Source organism: Triticum aestivum, chromosome 5A (assembly GCF_018294505.1).
Source record: "Triticum aestivum cultivar Chinese Spring chromosome 5A, IWGSC CS RefSeq v2.1, whole genome shotgun sequence".
NCBI lineage: Eukaryota > Viridiplantae > Streptophyta > Magnoliopsida > Poales > Poaceae > Triticum > Triticum aestivum.
Window position 1 is genome coordinate 265,522,012 of NC_057806.1, and position 24,737 is coordinate 265,546,748.

The 24,737-nt window shown below is 44.3% G+C and overlaps 1 long non-coding RNA gene across 1 annotated transcript; it reads left to right on the forward strand.

Moving 5' to 3' along the window:
- Positions 1 to 20,180: 20,180 nt before the first annotated feature.
- Positions 20,181 to 24,360, forward strand: LOC123102930 (uncharacterized). The gene is made up of 3 exons (XR_006449485.1): positions 20,181 to 20,261; positions 20,386 to 20,737; positions 20,855 to 24,360. It is a non-coding gene; the product is annotated as an uncharacterized lncRNA (long non-coding RNA).
- The last annotated feature ends 377 nt before the right edge of the window (positions 24,361 to 24,737 follow it).

Below are 24,737 nucleotides of genomic sequence, written 5' to 3' on the forward strand. Positions count from 1 at the left end.
ACTTTGGGGTTACCGGATCATAACACATAGTAGGTGACTATTTACTTGCAACATAGGATCAAGAACTCACATATATTCATGAAAACATAATAGGTTCAGATCTGAAATCATGGCACTCGAGCCCTAGCGACAAGCATTAAGCATAGCAAAGTCATAGCAACATCAATCTTATAACATAAGTGATACTAGGGATCAAACCCTAACAAAACTAACTCAATTACATGATAAATCTCATCCAAGCCATCACCGTCCAGCAAGCCTACGATGGGATTACTCACACACGACGTTGAGCATCATGAAATTGGTGACGGAGAAGGGTGATGATGACGATGGCGACGGATTCCCCTCTCCGGAGCCCCGAACGGACTCCAGATCAGCCCTCCCGATGAAGATTAGGGCTTGGCGGCGGCTCCGTATCATAAAACCTGATGAATCCTTCTCTCTGATTTTTTTCTCCCCAAACATGAATATATAGAGTTGGAGTTGACGTCGGTGGAGTCTCAGGGGGCCCACGAGGCAGGGGGCGCGCCCGGGGGGGGGGGGGGGGGCTGCATCCTCGTGGACAGGGTGTGGGCCCCCTGATGCTGATTCTTTCGCCAGTATTTTTTATTAATTCCAAAACGTGTCTCCGTGGATTTTCAGGTCATTATGAGAGCTTTTATTTCTGCACAAAAATAACACCATGGCAATTCTGCTGAAAACAACATTAGTCCGGGTTAGTTCCATTCAAATCATGCAAGTTAGAGTCCAAAACAAGGTCAAAAGTGTTTGAAAAAGTAGATACGTTGGAGACATATCAAAGGGTTATGCAGAACATCGGGGGAAATGTTTGGAGGGACCGGCTTGCGCAGAGAGCCCAAACACGATAACGCGTCGGCGCCCTCGTTGAGCCAGCGATCGATGTGATCAACCTGATACCCCTTGAAATGCCCTGCAATGATTGTCACAACATGTCTATAATCTGCCGTAAGGGGGGTGAGGGAGTCCTGGGTTAGGGGGTCCTCGGACAGCCAGACTATATACTTTGGCCGGACTATTGGACTATGAAGATACAAGATTCAAGACTTCGTCCCGTGTCCGGGTGGGACTCTCCTTTGCGTGGAAGGCAAGCTTGACAATTAGGATATGTAGATCTCCTCCCTTGTAACTGACTTTGTGTAACCCTAGCCCCCTCCGGTGTCTATATAAACCGGAGGGTTTAGTCCGTAGGACAACAACAATCATAATCATAGGCTAGCTTCTAGGGTTTAGCCTCTACGATCTCGTGGTAGATCAACTCTTGTAATACTCATATCATCAAGATCAATCAAGCAGGAAGTAGGGTATTACCTCCATCGAGAGGGCCCGAACCTGGGTAAACATTGTGTCCCCCGCCTCCTGTTACCATCAGCCTTAGACGCGTAGTTCGGGACCCCCTACCCGAGATCAGTCGGTTTTGACACCGACATTGGTGCTTTCATTGAGAGTTCCACTGTGCTGTCACAATAAAGGCTTGATGGCTTCTTCGATCATTGGCAACGATGCGATCCAGGGTGAGGTTTTTCTTCCCGGACAGATCTTCGTATTCGGCGGCTTCGTACTGCAGGCCAACCCGCTTGGCCATCTGGAGTAGATCGAGGGCTACGCCCCTGGCCATCAGGTCAGGTTTGGAAGCTTCAACTATACTGCCGACATCCGCAGAGACTTGATCTTCGACGGATTCGAATCCATGTCAGATGCGCCACACAGTCACAACAAGCATGACTTAGCTCTGCCATCGGACAGTGTTCGGGAGATCACACCTGTGGCTACTCCGGCCCCCAGTCTGGAGCGGATCGTGCCATTCGAGGACGGGTGGATGGACCCCGCCACAGAGGTTGCACACTCAGCGGTGATAGAGCCGAATACTGACTTCACCTGCTATGAGACCTGTGTTACCGGACCCTTGGATTCGTCCCCGGCCACAGGCTCCGAACCGCTTGCATCCGTGCCTATCGAATCTGACTCAGCACCGATCATGGAGTTTACCTCCGCGGATATCTTTCAGCACTCACCCTTGGCTGACGTGCTAAATTCATTGAGGTCTCTCTCCTTGTCAGGAGACCCTTGGCCGAACTATGTCCGGCTTGAGTGGGAAGTGGACGACGAAATTCATTCACCATCCACCGCCCACTTAATAGCCACTGTCGACGACTTAACCGACATGCTTGATTTCGGCTATAAAGACATCAACGGTATGGACGATGATGCAGGAGAAGAATAGGAACCACCGCCCACAGGGCGCTAGACAACCACCTCATCATATGATATATACATGGTGGACACCCCAAAGAAAGCAATGGCAATAAGGCAACGGAGGATAATCCCCTCGAGAAGCAATCTAAGCACCGGCGTCATCGACGCCGCTCTAAGCCCCGCCATAGCAAAAGCAGTGATACTGACATAAGAGACAATAACGCTGCGGACAGTGTCGAAGACGAAGACAATCCCCTCCAGCCAGGCTTCGAGCGGGAGGATGGGCAAACGAGCCCTAAGGAACAGCCGAACAGGCGATTGATACGTCTCTATCATATCTACTTTTCCAAACACTTTTGCCCTTGTTTTGGACTCTAACTTGCATGATTTGAATGGAACTAACCCGGGCTGACGCTGTTTTCAGCAGAATTGCCATGTTGTTATTTATGTGCAGAAACAAAAGTTCTCGGAATGACCTGAAACTCCACAGAGCGTCATTTTGGGAATAATAAAAAATACTAGCAAAAGATCAAGACCAGGGGGCCCACACCCTAGCCACGAGGGCGGGGGCCGCGCCCCCTACCTCATGGCCCCTCTGGAGATCCTCCGACCTTAACCCCAACTCTATATATTCACTTTCGTGGAGAAAAAAATAAAGGAGAAGTATTCATCGCGTTTTACGATACGGAGCGGCCGCCAAGCCCTAAAACCTCTCGGGAGGGCTGATCTGGAGTCCGTTCGGGGCTCCGAAGAGGGGAATCCGTCGCCATCGTCATCATCAACCATCCTCCATCACCAATTTCATGATGTTCACCGCCGTGCGTGAGTAATTCCATCGTAGGCTTGCTGGACGGTGATGGGTTGGATGAGATTTATCATGTAATCGAGTTAGTTTTGTTAGGGCTTGATCCCTAGTATCCACTATGTTCTGAGATTGATGTTGCTATGACTTCGCTATGCTTAATGCTTGTCACTAGGGCCCGAGTGCCATGATTTCAAATCTGAACCTATCATGTTTTCATCAATATATGAGAGTTCTTGATCCTATCTTGCAAGTCTATAGTCACCTACTATGTGTTATGATCCAGCAACCCTGAAGTGACAATAATCAGGACCACTCCCGGTGATGACCGTAGTTTGAGGAGTTCATGTATTCACTATGTGTTAATGCTTTGGTCCGGTACTCTATTAAAAGGAGGCCTTAATATCCCTTAGTTTCCGCTAGGACCCCGCTGCCACGGGAGGGTAGGACAAAAGATGTCATGCAAGTTCTTTTCCATAAGCACGTATGACTATATTCGGAATACATGCCTACATTACATTGATGAATTGGAGCTAGTTCTGTGTCACCCTAGGTTATGACTGTTACATGATGAACCACATCCGGCATAATTCTCTATCACCGATCCATTGCCTACGAGCTTTCCATATATTGTTCTTCGCTTATTTACTTTTCCGTTGCTATTGTTACAATCACTACAAAATACCAAAAACATTACTTTTGTTATCATTACCTTTTGCTACCGTTACCACTACTATCATATTACTTTGCTACTAAATACTTTGCTGCAGATATTAAGTTTCCAGGTGTGGTTGAATTGACAACTCAGCTGCTAATACTTGAGAATATTCTTTGGCTCCCCTTGTGTCGAATCAATAAATTTGGGTTGAATACTCTACCCTCGAAAACTATTGCGATCCCCTATACTTGTGGGTTATCAAGACTATTTTCTGGCGCCGTTGCCGGGGAGCATAGCTCTATTCTTTGAGTCACTTGGGATTTATATCTGCTTATCATTATGAAGAACTTGAGAGATCCAAAAACCAAGATTTATCCCTCAACTACGAGGGGAGGTAAGGAACTGCCATCTAGCTCTGCACTTGATTCACCTTCTGTTTTGAGTAAGCTTGCGACACCTAAACCTACTTCTGTTATTCATTCTGATATGTCGCATATTATTGATGATGCCACTTCTGCTATGCATGATACTTATGATGAAACTACTTCTATGCTTGATACTACTGTGCCACTTGGTGAATTTCTTGATGAACAACTTGCTAGGGTTAGAGAGAATGAAATTATTGAAACTGATAATATTGATGAAAGTGATGATGAAGACTCTCCCCTAATAAATATGAATTGCCTGTTGTGCCCGAGGGTTATGTCCTGGATGAAGAATCTGCTAGAGCTATTTTAGCTTGCAATGATAGATATGATCTAAAGAGGTTATTAGCTAAATGGAAGCAGCAATCCCTTACTAGAATGAAACCTGACCCTGCTTTTGCTACTTCACCTATCTGTGTTACTGATAAGGATTATGAATTCTCTGTTGATCCTGATATAATTACTTTGGTTGAATCTGATCCTTTTTATGGCTATGAATCTGATCCTTTTTATGGCTATGAATCTGAAACTGTTGTGGCACATCTTACTAAATTAAATGATATAGCCACCCTGTTCACTAATGATGAGAGAACTCGTTACTTTTATATCCTTAAAATATTTCCGTTCTCATTAAAGGGTGATGCTAAGATATGGTTTAATTCTCTTGATCCTGGTTGTGTGCGTAGTCCCCAGGATATGATTTATTACTTCTCTGCTAAATATTTCCCTGCTCATAAGAAACAAGCTGCCTTAAGGGATATATATAATTTTGTGCAAATTGAAGAAGAGAGTCTCCCACAAGCTTGGGGGAGGCTTCTCCAATTACTTAATGCTTTGCCTGATCATCCTCTTAAGAAAAATGAAATACTTGATATCTTTTATAATGGACTAACCGATGCTTCCAGAGATTACCTGGATAGTTGTGCTGGTTCTGTTTTCAGGGAAAGAACACCGGATGAAGCTGAAATTCTATTAATAATATGTTGACTAATGAAAATAATTGGACACTTCCTGAGCCTATTCCTAAACCAACTCCGAAGAAGAGAGGTGTTCTATTTCTCAGTCCTGAAGATATGCAAGAGGCAAAGAAATCCATGAAAGAAAAGGGTATTAAAGCTGAAGATGTTAAGAATTTACCTCCTATTGAAGAAATACATGGTCTTAATTTACCGCCTGTCGAAGAAATGCATAATTTTAATCCATCTCCTATTGAAGAAATACATGGTCTTGATAACCCGACACAGGTAGTAAAGGTAAATTCTCTCTATAGATATGATAAAGCTGAAATCCCATTTACTAAGTTTGCTAGCCCATGCTTAGATGAGTTTGATAAATTTATGGCTAAGCAAGAAGAGTTCAATGCTTATTTTGGTAGAGAATTAAAACACAGTGCTGATATGCTTGAACGCTTGGGTGATTATATGGCTAATGTTAAAGGTGAACTTAAACTTATTAGTAAACATGCTTCTATGGTTACCACTCAAGTAGAACAAGTACTTAAAGCTCAAAATGATTTGCTTAATGAATTAAATAGTAAGAAAAATGATAATGTTGTTAGAGTTATGACTAGAGGTGGTAAAATGACCCAGGAAACTTTGTATCCTGAGGGCCATCCTAAGAGAATTGAGCAAGATTCTCAGAGAAATAATATAGATGCACCTAGTCCTTCTAAAAGGAAGAAAAAGAAGAATGATATTTCTATTTCTGATGCTGAAACACAATCTGGTAATGAACCTGAAACTAGTGATAATGTTAATGATAATGTTCATGATGATGCTCAACCTAGTAATGATAATGATATAGAAATTGAACCTGCTGTTGATCTTGATAACCCACAATCAAAGAATCAACTTTATGATAAGAGAGACTTTGTTGCTAGGAAACAGGGTAAAGAAAGAGAACCATGGGTTCAGAAACCCATGCCATTTCCTCCCAAACCATCCAAGAAAAAGGATGATGAGGATTTTGAGCGTTTTGCTGAAATGATTAGACCTATCTTTTTGCGTATGCAATTAATTGATATGCTTGAAATGAATCCTTATGCTAAGTACATGAAAGAAATTGTTACTAATAAAAGAAAGATACCGAAAGCTGAAATTTCCACCATGCTTGCTAATTATACTTTTAAAGGTGGAATACCAAAGAAACTTGGAGATCCAGGAGTACCCACTATACCATGCTCCATTAAAAGAAACTATGTTAAAACTGCTTTATGTGATCTTGGGGTCGGTGTTAGTGTTATGCCTCTCTCTTTATATCGTAGACTTGATTTGAATAAGTTGACACCTACTGAAATATCTTTGCAAATGGCTGATAAATCAACTGCCATACCTGTCGGTATTTGTGAGGATGTGCCGTTGTGGTTGCAAACGTTACTATTTTAATGGACTTTGTTATTCTTGATATTCCCGAGGACGATAGTATGTCTATTATTCTTGGAAGACCCTTTTTGAATAATGCAGGGGCTGTTATTGATTGCAACAAAGGCAATGTCACTTTTCATGTTAATGGTAATGAGCATACGGTACACTTTCCGAGGAAACAACCTCAAGTCCATAGTATTAATTCTATTGGAAAAATTCCATCAATTATTTTTGGAAGTTTTGAATTTCCGCTTCCTACTGTCAAGAAGAAATATGATATTCTTATTGTTGGGGATGTGCATATCCCCGTTCAGGTAACCTAGTGTTATTCGAAAATTCTCCAGTTTCATGTTATTCAGAATGAGTTTGTTAACAAGACTTGATCAACCTTGTTAATGGATTCCTTTTGATGATCATGAGATGGATGAATTTAGAAAAACAACTCTCTGTACCCCCTTTTTACTTTCTGTTATTTATATTAAATAAAATAAAAATAGTATTTTCTGTCTGTTATCTGAATTATCCGTGCAATATAAAAATACCCCGAAAATAAAAGTACTCCAAATGCCCTGAAATTTAAATATGATTTTTTCTGGAATATTTAAGAATATTTGGCACTGAGAACACAACAGGGGGGCATCCACCTGGCCACGAGGGTGGACGGCGCGCCCTACCCTCTGGGCGCGCCCCCTGCCTCGTGGGCCCACGATGGACCTCCTCCACTTATTCCTGCACCCACACACTCCTTCTTCCTCCCACAAGCACCATTATCCAGCTCAAATGCGAGTCCAAGCTCATTTTGCTGCCATTTTCGATCTCCTTGCTCAAAGCACCTCTCACAAAACTGCTTGGGGGGATTGTTCCTTGGTATGTGACTCCTCCATTGGTCCAATTAGTTTTTGTTCTAGTGATTTATTCATTGCAAATTTGTGCTGCCTAGGTGACCCTGTTCTTGAGCTTGCATGTCAAATTTATGTGGTTCCAAGTAGTTTTGATGCATGATATAGGCTCTAGGCACTTGTAGGAGTAGCTGCTATCAATTTTGTTGAGTTTGGTTTACTTTTATTTGAAGTTACCAAAAAATTCAGAATTTTTCAGAAAATAATGAAGAGATTTTTGAGGGGCTCATTGAGCCGAAGCTCGAAGGAAAAGCAAAATGAAGAAGCAAAGAAGCCCAAATATAATCTGCCTCGCACCGCGGAGGTTCGGCTGTGTGAATGGCCCTCCGATGATTTCTTGAGAGCAACCGGGATTTATGAGGATTTTTATGAATTGGCTAAGAATGCAGGCCTCATCGACTTCCTCCGCGACCAACGCGAATAGTATCTCTTACTCACCAATACTTTTGTGCAAAACTTCTACTATTATGCTAGGGAATCACCTCCTTCAGTAGAGTTTCATTTATATGATGTGGTTAAGAAGATGTCACTATATGAATTTTGCAGGGTTTGCAAAATACCTTTCGAGGGTAGCTTAGAGGAACCACATCGTAAAGATGTAGATGGCTTTATTGACACTATCACTGTAGGGGAAACTAGGAAGGTTTCCGATGCAAGAATCACTAGCATACATTTTCTTGTTTTACGCTACTTTGCAATATTTGCTAGTCGTTGCTTAATTGGTCGCGGAAACTATGGAAACCTTAGTGTTCCTGATATTTTTATTTTGTTACATGGTTTATTCCGTGACGACTCTGTTAGTATGGGTGATATTATTGCTAAACGGTTAAGTCTGAACCATACAAAGGGCCCCATCTTTCGTGGTATCTATGCTTCATGCCTTGTTGCATATTATAACATACCCATTAGGCACTATGAAAAAGAAGAAAAAATGCTGCCTACTATTTATTTAGATTATAAGTGTATGGTAGTGCATGATTTTATTATAAAGAATAGGGAAGGGGAGCTTAAATACAAATTGTTCTTTGATAAGCGTCATCCTGAGACTATCACCTTGCCTGGTCCTTCCTTGTTTGATTTATCTACAGGCCAGTACCTCGTCTCGCCGGAGGACATTCACGCTTACCGGAACCCTACATCAGCCACAGAGCCAGAGTCGGAACCACAAGTTGATCCTCCATGATAGTCTAATTACCAATGGGATCCAGAAATGATTGCCAACCAGTGGCAATCAGAGTCTTCTTCTTTGCAGTATGACCCCAACTATTACTATGGATATCCGCCAGGCCAACCGTGGCCATAGACCAACTTAGGCCAAAAGCCTAAGCTTGGGGGAGTACGTATTTCTCACCGACATTACATTCACATTCACATTCACACACTCATTGCTAGATGTCGATGCTCATACTTTTCCATTGTATCATCCATGCTAGTTTATTTTCTCTTTTTATGCTTTCTTCTTGTGTGTTTAATAAACCTTAAGAAAAACCAAAAAAATTAGTTGTAGCTTTTAGCTAGTTTTAATTTCTATGCTTGTAATAGTAATTAAAAAGAAAACCCCAAAAGATTTTCTGTTCTTCTTTTGCTTGTTGGGAGCTTTCCCATGTAAATAGTTTTATTTCTTTTCTTTTCTTTGGGGGTCGATAGGAGAAGACCAAGATTAAATTGTTGAAGTGGCTCTTATATGCATTATTGTTGATCTGACAAAAGAGCCCATACTGCCTTGTCTTCTCCTGTTTATTGAATGCTTGCAGATTCCAGCTTAGTCGAATGCACGTGCACTATTATTATTATCCACATCGTTCGGTCGCGCAAGTGAAAGGCAATAATGATGATTATATGATGGACTTATTGAGATGAGAAAAGCTGGTATGAACTCGACCTCTCTTGTTTTTGTAAATATGATTAGTTCATCGTTCCCAGTTCAGCCTATTATGAATAAACATGTTTGCAATGACAATTAGAGATCATAGTTTCTTATGCCATGCTTAATTAGCTAGGAGCTTATAATGGTTTACCTTGCGTGCCAACATGCTATTAAAATGGTTGTGATGTGGTATGATAGGGTGGTATCCTCTTTTGAACGATTCGAGTGGCTTGACTTGGCACATGTTCACGCATGTAGTTGAAACAAAATCAACATAGCCTCTATGATATTTATGTTCATGGTGCATTATATCCTACTCATGCTTGCATTCGGTGTTCATTAATTTTAATGCATGTTCATGACTGTTGTCGCTCTCTAGCTGGTCGCCTCCCAGTCTTTTTCTAGCCTTCACCTGTACTAAGCGGGAATACTGCTTGTGCATCCAACTCAATAAACCTCAAAGTTATTCCATATGAGTCCACCATACCTACCTATATACGGAATCTACCTGCCGTTCCAAGTAAATTTGTATGTGCCAAACTCTAAACCTTCAAATAAACATTCTGTTTTGTATGCTCGAATAGCTCATGTATCAACTAGGGTTGTCCGTATCTTCCATGTTAGGCGGGTTATTCTCAAGAGGAGTGGACTCCGCTCTTCACTCACGAGAAAATGGCTGGTCACCGGGATGCCTAGTCCCATGCTTTATGCAAATCAAATCAAAATAATTGCAAACAAAACTCCCCCTGGAACTCTTGTTAGTTGTAGGCACTCGTTGTTTCGAGCAAGCCATGGATTGATGCTTGTTGGTGGAGGGGGAGTATAAACTTTACCATTCTGTTTGGGAACCGCCTATAATGTGTGTAGCATGGAAGATATCGCCATCTCTTGGTTGTTATGTTGACAATGAAAGTATACCGCTCAAAATATTATTCAACTCTATTACAAAACCGAGCTCTGGCACCTCTACAAATCCCTGCTTCCCTCTGCGAAGGGCCTATATATTTACTTTTCATGTTGAGTCATCATCCTCTTATTAAAAAGCACCAGTTGGAGAGCACCACTGTCATTTGCATTCATTACTGTTAGTTTACATTGAGTATGACTTGACTGGATCTCTTTTACCATGAATTACAATGTTTAGTCAGTCCTTGATCTTTAAAGGTGCTCTGCATTTATGTTTTGCGGTCTCAGAAAGGGCTAGTGAGATACCATCTTGTTATATCATATTATGATTGTTTTGAAAGAGTGTTCTCATCCGAGATTTATTATTATTGCTCACTAGTTGATTATGCCATTGATATGAGTAAACATGAGACCTATGCGTTATTGTGAACATGGTTAGTATATAATCTTTGCTGAAAACTTGAATGTTGGCTTTACATATTTACAACAACAAGAGGAAATAGAGTTTGTAAAAGTTTTTCTTTATCACTTTCAGTTTATCAACTCAATTGCTTGAGGACAAGCAAAGGTTTAAGCTTGGGGGAGTTGATACGTCTCCGTCGTATCTACTTTTCCAAACACTTTTGCCCTTGTTTTGGACTCTAACTTGCATGATTTGAATGGAACTAACCCAGATTGACACTATTTTCACCAGAATTGCCATGGTGTTATTTATGTGCAGAAACAAAAGTTCTCAGAATGACCTGAAACTCCACGGAGCGTCTTTTTGGAAATTATAAAAAATACTGGCAAAAGATCAAGACCAGGGGACCAGGGGGCCCACACCCTAGCCACGAGGGTGGGGGGCGCGCCCCCTACCTCGTGGCCCCCCTGGAGCTCCTCCGACCTCAACCCCAACTCTATATATTCACTTTCATGGATAAGAAAATAAAGGAGAAGTATTCATCGCGTTTTACGATACGGAGCGGCCGCCAAGCCCTAAAACCTCTCGGGAGGGCTGATCTGGAGTCCGTTTGGGGCTCCGAAGAGGGGAATCCGTCGCCATCGTCATCATCAACCATCCTCCATCACCAATTTCATGATGCTCACCGCCGTGCGTGAGTAATTCCATCGTAGGCTTGTTGGACGGTGATGGGTTGGATGAGAGTTATCATGTAATCGAGTTAGTTTTGTTAGGGTTTGATCCCTAGTATCCACTATGTTCTGAGATTGATGTTGCTATGACTTTGCTATGCTTAATGCTTGTCACTAGGGCCCGAGTGCCATGATTTCAGATCTGAACCTATTATGTTTTCATCAATATATGAGAGTTCTTGATCCTATCTTGCAAGTCTATAGTCACCTACTATGTGTTATGATCCGGCAACCCCGAAGTGACAATAATCGGGACCACTCCCGGTGATGACCGTAGTTTGAGGAGTTCATGTATTCACTATGTGTTAATGCTTTGGTCCGGTACTCTATTAAAAGGAGGCCTTAATATCCCTTAGTTTCCGCTAGGACCCCGCTGCCACGGGAGGGTAGGACAAAAGATGTCATGCAAGTTCTTTTCCATAAGCACATATGACTATATTCGGAATACATGCCTACATTACATTGATGAATTGGAGCTAGTTCTGTGTCACCCTAGGTTATGACTGTTACATGATGAACCACATCCGGCATAATTCTCTATCACCGATCCATTTCCTACGAGCTTTCTATATATTGTTCTTCGCTTATTTACTTTTCCGTTGCTATTGCTATCATCACTACAAAATACCAAAAACATTACTTTTGTTATCATTACCTTTTGCTGCCGTTACCTCTACTATCATATTACTTTGCTACTAAGTTTCCAGGTGTGGTTGAATTGACAACTCAGCTGCTAATACTTGAGAATATTCTTTGGCTCCCCTTGTGTCGAATCAATAAATTTGGGTTGAATACTCTACCCTCAAAAACTGTTGTGATCCCCTATACTTGTGGGTTATCAAGACTATTCTTTGGCTCCCATTGTGTTGAATCAATAAATTTGGGTTGAATATTCTACCCTCGAAAACTGTTGCGATCCCCTATACTTGTGGGTTATCAGCGACAGACGGAGAATCAGGGGATGACAATTACATGCTCCTCTCCGAAGATGAGGTGAGCCTCGGCGACGAAGAATTCATCGTGCCTGAGGATCCCGTCGATCAGGAGCGCTTCAAGCGCCGGCTTATAGCCACAGCAAAAAGCCTAAAGAAAAAGCAGCCGCAGCTTCAAGCTGATCAAGATCTGCTAGCGGATAGATGGACCGAGGTCCTGGCAGCCGAGGAATACGAACCCGAGCGCCCAACCAAAAGTTACCCAAAGCGCAGGTTGGTACCCCAACTCGAGGAGGAAGCATTAAAGCCTACACTACCAGCGTATGATGCGGCTGACCGGCCACCTCGTGGCTGAGACAAAGCGGCATATCAGCCCGAAGTCCAGCCCGCACCCTGTCGCCAGTCAAACAAAAACACCAAGGTCCGGGGCTACACGCAGGACCTGCGAGACGTATTGGAAAACTAAGCAGGACATACAAGATCGATCTACGGATCACGGGGGCGCGCCTCAACATGTGACGACGACCATCACGCCGGATATACTAAAGCAAATCCGGCCGGGCCGAATACAGCAGACAAGACTCGTACGAACTGCGTCGTGATATAGCCCGGCACAGAGGCGCTGCACACCCCCTATGCTTCACCAATGAAGTAATGGATCACGAATTCCCAGAAGGGTTTAAACCCGTAAGCATTGAATCATATGATGGTACAATAGACCCCGCAGTATGGATTGAGGATTTCCTCCTCCACATCCACATGGCCCGCGGTGACGATCTACATGCCATCAAGTACCTCCCACTAAAACTCAAAGGACCGGCTCGGCATTGGCTGAATAGCATGCCGGCAAACTTCATTGGCAGTTGGGAGAACTTGGAAGACGCATTCCTTGACAACTTCCAGGGCACTTATGTGCGACCACCGGATGCTGATGACTTGAGTCATATAACCCAATAGCCCGGGGAGTCAGCCATGAAATTTTGGACTCGGTTCCTAACTAAAAATAACCAAATTGTCGACTATCCGGATGCCGAGGACTTAGTGGCATTTAAACGTAACATCCGAGACGAGTGGCTCGCCCGACACCTCGGCCAAGAGAAGCCGAAGTCCATGGCAGCCCTCACGACACTCATGACCCGCTTTTGTGTGGGCGAGGACAGCTGGCTGTCTTGCAGCAACAACACATCTAAAAATCCTGGCAATTCAGATGCCAGAGATAGTATCGGCAAGCCACGTCGCAACAGACACAAGCGCCACAACAATGGTGACAACACCGAAGACACGGCAATCAATGCCGGATTCAATGGCTCTAAATCCGGTCAGCAGAAAAAGCCGTTCAAAAGAAGCAATCCGGGCCCGTCCAGTTTGGACCGCATACTCGATCGCTCGTGCCAAATTCACGACACCCCCGATAAACCATCCAACCACACCAACAGAGAATGCTGGGTGTTCAAACAGGCCGGCAAGTGGAATGCCAAAAACAAGGAAAAGGGGCTGCATAGCGACGACGAGGAGGAGCCCCGGCCTCCGAACACAGGAGGACAGAAGAAATTTCCTCCCCAAGTGAAAATAGTGAACATGATATACGCAACCCATATTCTTAAGCGGGAACGGAAGCGTGCACTAAGGGACGTCTATGCGATGGAGCCAGTCACCCCAAAGTTCAACCCATGGTCTTCTTGTCCGATCATTTTCGATCGCAGGGACCACCCTACCAGTATCCGTTATCTCGGTTCTGCCACATTGGTCCTTGACCCCATCATCGATGGATTTCACATCACTCGAGTCCTTATGGACGGTGGTAGCAGCCAGAACCTGCTCTGTCAGTATACAGTGCGCAAAATGGGTATTGACCCCTCAAGGATCAAACCCACAAAAACCACCTTTAAAGGTGTCATACTAGGTGTAGAGGCCCGTTGCACGGGCTCAATCACACTGGAAGTGGTCTTCGGATCCCCGGACAACTTCTGAAGTGAGGAGTTGATCTACGATATGGTTCCCTTCCGCAGTGGCTATCACGCACTGCTCGAACGAACCGCATTCGCCAGATTCAATGCGGTACCGCATTATGCATACCTCAAGCTCAAAATGTCAGGACCTCGCGGGGTTATAACAGTTAATGGAAACACAGAACGCTCGCTCCATATGGAGGAGCACACTGCGGCCCTCGCAGCAGAAGTACAAAGCAGCCTTCTGAGGCAAACCGCCAATTCAGCGATAAAGCCCCCGGACACCTTCAAGCGAGTCCGGAGTACCCTGCAACAGGATCGCCCAGCACGTTCTGAGCTCGCCTAGCAATTTGGCCTTTGTTCTAGCCCCAGTCAAGCGGCGAAATTTGCGCTGCGCATCCATAATTACGCACTCAAGATACCATGGGCATAGGCGGAGGCACGACTATGGCACGGCTCACAATGCGGTTCAACCACCCCAGGACCCGTATATCTTTACCATTTTCTTCCTTTCAGGACCCTATTCTCTGAAGGCCCTCTCCGATACCCTGATTATCGGACCCATCACGGGAAGGAAACACCAAGGAAGCAAGAATCTTTGACGTACAAGGGAATCCCCAGGTGGTCTCTGATAACGATCGCTATACCTGTTTTACATACCCACACGCAGCCTGCCCTTGGATAGGACATGCCAAATAGTCCTATTTTTGCCTATTGCACTACTTGAATACATACACTTTGACGTATCATTTAAATAACAATGCACAACATTAGCTTATTATTGCCTCTCTTAATCTTTTTTCCCTGTCTGCTCATTTACGACAAATTGCAACCGTACATTCTGGTACGTCCAGTGCGCCAGGGGCTTCAGTGTACCCCATAACACGACAAGAAAAGTCCGAACACTTTCGACAGTGCAGCACCCCGAACTTATAGCATTATATGCATCAGCTCCGAATCATGTCTTGGGTCAATAGTTGCGTTTGCCCGGCTCCCATGTTTTGGTACCTTACGTTCCGCTATATCGGCTAAGGTAGCACTGGGAGAACTACTGCGATTGTGTCCTGGTTCTTCCGGACGAGCACCTCAGTAGAGAAAGCCGAAAACTGACTGTCATGATGCGGCGAGAGCTGGTCGCTGTTTGAGAGGTCTCAAATCCTTAAAGATTTTTTCCGCTTCGGGCGAGGAATCGGCCTTGTCCGATCTAGGCGTATATAGCGCCCCAAGTTCGGCCTTCCGAATACTAGGGGCTTTGCCAAAATTTAAAATTGTAGACTTCTATGGCTAAGTGAGAGTTATAAAGCTGAATAGTCTGATTGCCTTGTTCGCTGCGCTAAACGCCTCCTTAAAGGACCAATTTTTTGTGGATAAAGAGTGTTTAAGATTTATCTCGAACACCTCAGTACTAGTTACATGGGGGCAGAAGCCGACGACTGGCCAACTCTCAGATTTTATAAACGGCCACACAGAAGGTAATATTTTAAATCGACAAGCATTATATAGCGCACATGAACTTGTTTTCATATTACAGGATCACACGAGTACATTCATTCAAATGTTACATCCTTAGCACATTCTTCCGCCACAAGGCGGGCACCCTTCAGGACACTGTCATAATACTTTTCAGGGTGGCGATGCTCCTTGCCCTCCGGTGACCCCTCCTTCACCAGCTTTTCAGCGTCCATCTTCGCCCAGTGCACTTTCGCACGGGCAAAGGCCTTGCGTGCACCTTCAATGTAGATGGACTGCTTTATGACTTCAAACTGTGGGCAGGCATTCACAAGCCGCTTTACCAGGCCGAAGTAGCTGCCAGGCAGGGGCTCGCCAGGCCACATCCAGAGTATGAGACCCTTCATGGCCAGTTCGGCTACCTTGTGAAGCTCGACCAGTTGCTTCAGCTGGTCGCTCAAGGGCACCGGATGTTCGGTCCTAGTATATTGAGACCAGAACAACTTTTCTGTCGAGCTCCCTTCCTCAGCCCGGTAGAACTCTGCCGCATCCAATACGCTGCTGGGTAGATCTGCGAACGCTCCTGGACAGCTCTGAATTCGGGTAAGTAAAAGGAAAGTTTCCTTCACATGCTTGCTTTGCATAATGAATGCCTTACCCGCCGCTATCTTTTTGACCGCCTGAATCTCCTGGAGGGCCTTTTGAGCTTCGGCCTTGGCATTTTATGCGTTCTCGAGGGCCTTCGCAAGCTCGGACCCCTGCGTCTTAGAGTCACGCTCCAAGGACTCGTATTTTTTGACGAAATCCTGGAGCTCTTGTTGAACCTCGCCGACTCGGGCGTCTTGCTTCCTGCGCTCGATGCGCTCCTGGGCCGCTCTATCTTCGGCCTCGGACATCGCCTTCTTCAGAGCCGCCACTTCGGTCGTGACCCCTAGCAAAATTCATGATGATCCTATGATTTAGTAACCACTTTTTTCTTTATCAATATACAGACGGGGTATCACTTACCTTTGTTCTCTTCGAGCTGCCTCTTGGTAAGGACAAGCTCTTCCTCGGACCGCTCAAGGTTCCGCTTCAGTCCGGAGACCTCCACAGTATGAGCGGCAGCGGCCAGCAGCGAAGCCTGCTTATTCACATAGACATATTCTGATTAGACTCCTGTGATTGTTATTTGATCCTCTGTTCGGCCTTTCTTTGCGAACACCAAACAGAGCATCAGGGGCTACTATCTATGCTGTGATATTTTCTCATAACTTGATTACTTACCTCAAAGCCTGTTAGGAGGCTGGCACAGGCTTCGGTCAATCCGCTTTTGGCGGACCGAACCTTCTCGACCACCGCACTCATGATGGTGCGGTGCTCTTCGTCAATGGAAGCTCCGCGAAGCGCTTCTAGCAAGTTGTCCGATGCCTCTGGATGGACAAAGGCCATCGGCATAGACGGCTCGCCCCCCGTAGCGAGGGGTCGCCTGATAGAATCCGGAACCACTGGAGGGTCCGGCGCAGTATCCGGCTGGGGGCCAAACTTGTTGCGGCCCCCCACGGGAGTCTTACCCCCCATGCGTCTGGCACCCGGGATGTCGCCTCGGCCCGATGCCTTTGAGACAACACCTCGATGTCGTCCGTGGGCCGGGGGGAGGTGGCTATCGGGAGTGAATCGCTGTTCATCACCGACTGGCCCAAAGACTCATTCGAAGAAGATACGTTGATATGGGCTTTGGATGGACTGCATGATCATGTTTGACACGATAAGAAGCAATAAAACAAAACATACCAGAACTATTATAGTATCCGGATACTTACGACTTCGCCAGGGGCTTGTCCCTGGGCAACCACTCCTCATCGCTGTAAGCGGCTGTTGTGGAGTGGTCCAAAAGGAGGGTCCTTCCCTTATTGCACCCTTTGGCCTCCCTAGATGGGGCGGCCTTCCTTTTCTTGTCCTCCCCGGTTGGGGGGAGAGAACTTTCCTCTTCCTCCTCCTCGTTTTCGTGGGAGGAGTGCGCCTCGGTGTTTTCGGACGATGAGTCCGATATAACCTTGCGCCAGAGACCTTTCCTGGTCCCCGTGGCCTTCTTCTCCGGCGCCTCATAGGGTGCTAGAACCAACATCTCCGTTAAGAGAGCCCTTGCTGGATCTTCGGGCAATGGGGCTGGACAATCGATCCGCTCCGCTGTCCCTACCCAGTCCTGTTAAAATGGTGTGGAGGCTCAGATCCCTCACATGATTATATCGGGGAAAGGAATATCTTATGAGATATAAAGAGCTTACCGGATTGGTGGGGCGCTTTGCGCTGAGTCCGCGATCCTCGGTAAGGGGAGGAGGTACCTCGGCGGCCTTGAACAGCACCTTCCAGACATCTTTGTGCGTCGTGTCAAAACGCTCTCGCAGCGTCTGGTGCTTGTCCGGGTCGAACTCCCACATATTGAATGCCCGTATTTGACACGGAAGGATCTGGCGGAAGAGCATGACCTGAACCACGTTGACAAGCTTGATTTTCTTGCGTATCATATTTTTGGCACAGTTCTGGAGTCTGGTCAGCTCTACCGATGAACCCCAGGATAGGCCCTTCTCTTTCCAGGAGGTGAGTCGCGTGGGGATGCCGGATCGAAATTCAGGGGCCGCCACCTAGTTGGTGTCGCGCGACACGGTGATGTAGAACCACCCCGATTGCCACCCCTTCATGGTCTCCACATAGGAGCCTTCGAGCTAGGTGACGTTGGGCATTTTGCCCACCATGGCATCTCCGCACTCCGCTTGCTGGCCTACCACCACCTTCGGTTTCATGTTGAAGGTCTTTAGCCACAGGACGAAGTGGGGCTTGATGCAGAGGAAGGCCTCGCACACGACGATAAACGCCGAGATGTTGAGAATGAAATTGGGGGCCAGATCATGAAAGTCCAGCCTGTAGTAGAACATGAGCCCACGGACAAATGGGTGGAGGGGAAATCCCAGTCCACGGACGAAGTGGGTGAGGAATACCACCCTCTCATGGGGTTCTGGAGTAGGGACAATCTGCCCCGCGTCTGGGAGCCGGTGTGCGATGTGTGCGGCTAGGTATCCGGCTTCCCAGAGCTTCATAATGTTCTCCTCCGTAACGGAGGAGACCATCCACTTACCACCCGCTCCGGACATGTTTGGAATGGCTTTGCGGAGAAAATGAGAACTTGGGCGCTGGAGCTCGAGTGCGCGAGAATGAATGGGCAGGAGAAGAAGAAGGCGTAGTTGAAAAAGAGGAATCCTTGTCCCTTTATAAAGGCGGTAGAAACTGTGCGCCTCCCTACTTACCCCATAAAATCGCTTATTCCCCAAGCGCCACGATTGATGGCACAGTTGGGTTACCCATATCCGTATTGATGAGAATCCTGTGATAAAGGGAACACGATCTCTGCTTCGATAAGACATGCCAATAAAACCGCCTCGCAACACGTGCAGTGGCAGGGAGGGAAAAATGGTTCGTAATGACCGGGCCACGGCAGGATGTCACGTTAAAAAAAGTTGTCAGCAGATTAGATTTGTGGAATAATATACTCTCTATGGTGGTATGTGGAACTTATTTTGCAGAGCCGGACACGATCCTTGTGTCCAAAATCTTCTATGGAGTATTCGGAGAAGGAACCCGTCTTGCAATGCCGAAGACAATCTACACGCCGGACTGATCGCCATTGAAGCCTGGTTCAGGGGCTACCGAGGGAGTCCTGGATTAAGGGGTCCTCGGACAGCCAGACTATATACTTTGGCCGGACTGTTGGACTATAAAGATACAAGATTGAAGACTTCGTCCCGTGTCCGGGTGGGACTCACCTTTGCGTGGAAGGCAAGCTTGGCAATTCAGATATGTAGATCTCGTCCCTTGTAACCGACTCTGTGTAACCCTAGCCCCCTCCAGTGTCTATATAAACTAGAGGGTTTAGTCCGTAGGACAATAACAATCATAATCACAGGCTAGCTTCTAGGGTTTAGCCTCTACGATCTCATGGTAGATAAACTCTTGTAATACTCATATCATCAAGATTAATCAAGTAGGAAGTAGGGTATTACCTCCATCGAGAGGGCCCGAACCTGGGTAAACATTGTGTCCCCCGCCTCCTGTTACCATCAGCCTTAGACGCGTAGTTCGGGACCCCCTACCCAAGATCCGCCGGTTTGACACCGATAGGGAGGTCGTTGGAATCCCAAGTCCGAGAGAACTGCTGAGTGACCAAGTTTGAGTAGCTCAACCATCTGACCCGCCTGAGGTTCATCTATATCTATCTACCTATCTATCTATCTATCTATCTATCTATACCTATACTAATTACAGACTCCCAAGAAATTACCATGTTAATCAGTAATTAGGAGCCGTTAATCTGGTGGGTCCAGATTATTACGGTGTAGATTCGATTAAAATTTTGCTTTCGTTGTGATAAAAAAGCTCCAAAACCTAAAACACAATTAGCAATCTTTTATCTCTTTCATTCACGTAAAAAAACTCCAAAGCAGTCCACCTAAAACACGATTAGCAATCTTTATCTCTTTCATTCACGACAAAGAAACTCTATCTATTCATCTATGTCTCCTTCCATATAAAAATAAAAGGAAAAAACATGTCGCCTTTTCTTCAGCCCCGAGCAGCCGTGCCGCCAGAGCTCGCGAACCTTGCCGCCACCTCGACTCCTCCGTGTCCGGTGCGCCGCTGGAGCATCTGTCGCCTGCCGGGGAGCTCACCAGCGAGCAGCAGCCGCCCTCCTGCCTTGCCTTTTTCCGTCCTTCCCTACTCCTCTCTCACCTCTCTCTGCCTTGCCTCCACAGGGACATCAGGACGTCGCCGGCATGCGGAACGAAGCCGCCCCAACTGGATCCACGCCCTCCGCCATCGCCCGCTCTCCCGCCATTCTTCCTCACCTCGAATTGGTTGCACCGGTAGCCGTCGTTGCCAGATCCTACCTTGGTCGCCCGCTGGAAGATCCAGCACCCTATGCATTGCCACATCGCGCCTCTCACCGTCGAGGGCGGCAGGAACGACGGAGTCGTGCATGTGTCGGCTCCTATGTGGTGCGTGCGGAGCCACTAGCTCGTGGAACAGCTGCAGGCCTGGAGCACCCCTACCTCGAGCGGCACTCATGCATGGTTGGTGGTCGAGACATCATAGGAGCTTCAGCAGGTGGCGTTGATCCAAAATTACTCCTTCTAGTACAACGTTCCCCAATGCAAAGTGTCCCTTTATTTCCCCTGCCCAGCTCCAATCTTGATCCTTCCATGTTTGATGTAATGTGTACAGAGAAACAAGGCCGCCGAGCCAAATTTGCTGAACCAGGCTACCAAGTTTGAGGTAAAAAAACTCAGCAGGGAAGTATCTATCCTGAATTTTCTGCACTACATAAATTTACCCATAGAATATATCTCTAATAGTACCCTGTCCAAAATGTTAGTGCTATTTCTGCAATTTTGCAAGCCGAATTTGTGCCAAGTGCATTGCTTAATATATCTCTAATAGTATATGTCCATTGCTATTTCCGAGATCTTCCATCAATTTCTATTACAACAGAAAAATGATCCCTGTCAACATATATAGTATGCACTGGGAAATCATGATTCATGGGCAGCTGATATATACAATGGTTGATAACAATTACTTTAGGGTCTCCATTCTACTATTTTTTTACATACTCAACAAATTTGTGACATCTTATCTGGTAGAGAAAACAGTCCGAGATATTCTATTCTTACCTACACATAATTCCGTATTGATGACTTAGCATTCAACATGATTCAGTTTCTAGCTTGTATACATTAGTATTATTATGAGCCACCTAAAAAGTTTTTGGGCTTTTAGTTTCAGTTATAGTCATGGACTGGGCACAATTCACAGAATAAGAAAATGTATCAAGCATTAACTTTATATGCGTGAAGCATTTTATAATGAAACGTTATTCAGATCTCTCTTTCAGATCTCTCTTACAGATCTCTCTTACATGAAAATTCTAAACATTATTCAGTACTGAGGACCAAATTTAGAAAATTCTAAACGAGTGGTGAGTTCAATCAGGTGAAAAATTGTAGGTCGAACATGAAAGGATGCACATTCGTTTTTGAAGTTGAAAATAACGTTTCATGAAGCAAACTTGAGGTATCAATCATGTCTCACTTTTTTTATTTGTATAATTGGTTGACATATGAGATGCCTTAGGCTGTCTCACAATGATACTCATGATTTTTTGCTGTGCAAAAAAATACCTGCAGTACAAGAAATTATAAGAAGTACATAGCATCAAAACGAAACCATCGTTGCTTTTTTTGGATGGAAATAGGTGAGATCTATTAAGCAATAATAGGTTAGGAATGATGGTTGCTGATAACTATACATTTTTATGGATAGTCATATACCTGGATGTCATCCTTCAAACACGAATACCTGAATTCTTATAGCACATAAATGATATTGTTTAGTTCTCCTTTCTAGAGTCTCTTTTGCGTCATGGTATATCTGCTATCGAGAATGATGCTCAGAAAATTCTTCGTTCCATGCCAAATGACATTTTGTTTCGACTTGATAACACCAGGTAACATGGTGGATGTCGCAATACACAACAGTTAAACTGTAGCGACATAGATATATGAAAGGGCAAATCATCTTAGCTATAGTGTATGGAAAAAAGAGCATAGATTAATGATGCTGAGAGCTAGCTCTTTCCGCATTATCATCTATCTATAGCTTTCAAGGACCAGTAATTGTACGATTGTATCATGTGATTGGTACTACAAAATTGACAATCTTTGTGTATTAATATCTTAATTTCAAGATGAATTGGAGAAGGGAGTCTGCTCTACATTTTCTAATCTGTCAGTCAATGTGTAAATCTGGTATTGATGTACAGTTATTAATAAAGTTTTCTTTTACAGATATTCTGCTAATGATAGGAAGCGTGGTTTAAAACTGCTCTGGCTGGAGTTGTATGCTTTGTGACTGAAGACTAGAGCTTGGTGTCATGGTGACTTGCAGCCACTCCTGATGGTCCTACCACCCAGCTTTTACTCTCTCGAATTTCCTTATTTTCATATTAACACTGCTATTAGGGTCAATATATGTTGTTTACTGCTCTAATCAAGCTATTGCTAGGATTCCATGTTTCCTACATTGTATTATGCTGATCATTAGTAATTCAACCTACATTGTATTATACTGGTCATTAGTGGAATGTTGATTCTGTGATAATCTTAATACATCCATGGTTGTTGAGGAAATAGGGAAAATGTATAAACTGGTGAAATATCACACATTAACCTCCTCTTAGATCTGAACTAAGATCATATGGGTTCGGCCGTGCATGTCCATACATAGTGCGTCAGGTTAATGTGCCTGAAGCGTAAGGACTCATGACATATTAACGAAGTGCACATGTTGAGTTAAAAAGTGTACATTTGTTTTTTCTATTACGGAACATTTGACAATGTTTTGTTTTGATCTTAATCAAAATGGTACAGAAGCAAGTCAAGGTTTAGTTACTGTAATTTTACTTACTGTAATTTCCACTCTGTTCTCTACAAGAAAAATAAATTATGGATAAATTGCAGTGATAAGCTATCAAAAAGAGACGTACATTTACTTATATTGCTCAATATTCAATTGATCGATTAGTTTTTAGTTACAAAAGTGTGATGTTTCAAAACTGAAAAACGAAATATTGGTTTAGTACCTAATTACAAAACACAACTAAGCATGGAAATAAGTAGCTAATTGTTTTGGCGTCACCTACTTATGTAATATCTGTTCCCGTATGCACATTTCTTTCTATTTTTCAGTTATGTGACATGATTGTCTGAAGTTTAATGCAACCCTCGAGATGTTTCTTGACTAAATGTCTAAATTCAGTGCAACTAGGATTTTCTCTATGAGGTTGCATCAGTATATTATACTGGGCTTTTGATTCAAATACGAATTTCTCCAACTATGTTTTGTGCTCGGTGTAGTCTCTTCCTCGCATTGGGGAATTCAGATGGTTATCAGAATCAATTGGGGCATGCTCTCAACAACATCACTATTCACATGGTTGAGGTGGCAGAGCAGCTAAGCCAGACGGTGACCTCGCCCTGGAGATGGAGGCGAGCCGCAGAGGGCCTTGCTACGGCATTGTGAAGGAAATCAATAATTACTTATTTCCAGTTTGTTGTTTTATAATCGGTAGCACCTGTATTTACTCAATAAACGAGAAAGTCCGATGCATTGCTCATGATCCCCTTTTGTGGGGTTGTAATCTTGATGAAGAAAGAAATGTATATTTGCGTTGTAAAATGTTTCTTTGCCCTTTGGTGGTCTGGCCATGCAAAACACTCAATTATTAATGAGCATATTTTCTCCTCGCTACTACACAACATATGTTGCTTTACTTTGGTGTTGTTAACCAAGCTCTTCTCAACTGAGCTGAGAGCATGCCGAATTTAATAAAAAATCCAATACTGATTTGATTCAGAAGCATTTAGGAAGTGCATACAATTTGATGAGCATGGCAATTCTCAAAGTGTATTTTTTAAATTTCTTCAATTGCATTCATGTGTGATAAAAATTTGGAGTTTGTTTATGATGATATTATTACTAGCCCGTGCAGGTGCACGGGTGGGTGTGCCCAATATTGTGACTGGGACAATGTGGTGGAGACAAATTACCAGACTATATATGATCACATGTTAACAACGATTATTTATCCTTCCAAGCCTGCAGTCTGACCAAGGTGTTAAGAGTAAGGACCCTCCAACTAATGTCTTTATATACCATGGATGTGACATTTCTAAACAAGGCATACTCGAGTTGTTGTGTATTATTTTATACATAAATCCTTCCGATTTTAACCTCTTAGACAGGACTCATGAGTTTGTTATGTTTCTCTTATTTCCTACCGAAAGAAACAAATAGCATTGCTAATAGGAATGATCCCATAGGACATATATCTTGAAATACTTATTTGATGCATTTTAACAATGTTTTCTTTCTTTCAGGGATGAACCTGTTGCAGGCTACTGTGTAAAAATAATCATCAGACCAGTGTTTTGAGCAGTGAAGTTTGAATAACATGGGACATGATTTAGTACTCCCTCCGTAAACTAACATAAGAGCGTTTAGAATACTAAAATAGTGATCTAAACGCTTTTATATTAGTTTACAGAGG